General features: G+C 34.9%; 1 long non-coding RNA gene across 1 annotated transcript; it reads right to left on the bottom strand.

Annotated features, from left to right (window-relative positions):
* Positions 1-320: 320 nt before the first annotated feature.
* LOC111786945 lies at positions 321-1,032 on the bottom strand. Its single transcript, XR_002813855.1, has 2 exons — positions 918-1,032; positions 321-808 (listed from the first exon to the last, which is right to left on the bottom strand). It is a non-coding gene; the product is annotated as an uncharacterized LOC111786945 (long non-coding RNA).
* Positions 1,033-1,050: the final 18 nt, after the last annotated feature.

Genomic DNA, 1,050 nt, shown 5'->3' with positions numbered 1-1,050 from the left:
AAAAAAAAAATAACAAAACTTTAATTAGTCATGTTATGTTTTTTATTTTGATGGTAATCAACATGTTTAGTTATTGGAACGAACCATTTTTATATTCTTAGACTATAACATAAGCTAAATACTTCATTCAAAATTCGGGATTTACGATTCATAAAACATAAAATTGTCAAATTCCGAGTTCTTTATCCGTCATGCTCTCTAAACACGTTTTTTTATCTTAAAACTGCGTGCCAAACGATCTAAACTTAGTTTCTACAAACTCAGACCTTATTTAAATACTCATGCTGTAAAAAGGAAAAATAAGTATTAGAAAAAAGTTGTGAAGAAAAAAAGATAATCCAATTATTTTCTAGATTGGATTCAAGTCTCTCAATGTGTCGTTGAGGGTATGATGTCTTATCTAAGTTAGCTGATTTATTGTTTTAGTTCAACAGTTACAGAAGTGAGAGATACAGATGAACCATTGTCCCCTTTAAGCTTATGTCAAATTGGCCTCTGATTAGACTGCCTTTTTATGATCCATCCAAAATGTATAGTCAAATTGTATCCTAGCTGTTCTACCATTACCACGCCATGTACCTTCTCTCAAATTTCTGGCTCTGAACTCGACTCATCACGTAGAAGAGACTCTGCGCCTCTGGGACCTCGATGTTGTTGGTTGGTTTGATTTTCATACTTCATGACATCCTGAGTTTCATTTTCATTGTCCTCCATCTTCATGAATTGGAACCCCATAATATACCGATACTCTCCTGTCCCGAGGCAACGAGAGCAATAGCCAAGACCGCTCCCGCCACAAGCTCTACACCTGCAACAGTATTTAAAGGCGAGTTCATTTGATATCAAGTTTGGTAATGTGAAAAGAGATTACGATTATGAAGTTTTCAGTTGAGAGAAAAAATCATATACAGTCGTACCATTTTGGCCATTCCCCTTTTGGAAGCATTTCTAGGTGAACAAAATTTGTCCTCCCTAGTTTGAGAGCATATGAACATGTTACTTAAAGGGATTGAACAAATAAATTCAATTCTGTAACATAACATCTTGGAG

The sequence above is a fragment of the Cucurbita pepo genome, unplaced genomic scaffold (genome assembly GCF_002806865.2).
Source record: "Cucurbita pepo subsp. pepo cultivar mu-cu-16 unplaced genomic scaffold, ASM280686v2 Cp4.1_scaffold003570, whole genome shotgun sequence".
NCBI lineage: Eukaryota > Viridiplantae > Streptophyta > Magnoliopsida > Cucurbitales > Cucurbitaceae > Cucurbita > Cucurbita pepo.
The sequence above is the reverse complement of the archived record's forward strand: the minus strand, read 5'-3'. Positions and strand labels throughout refer to the sequence as shown.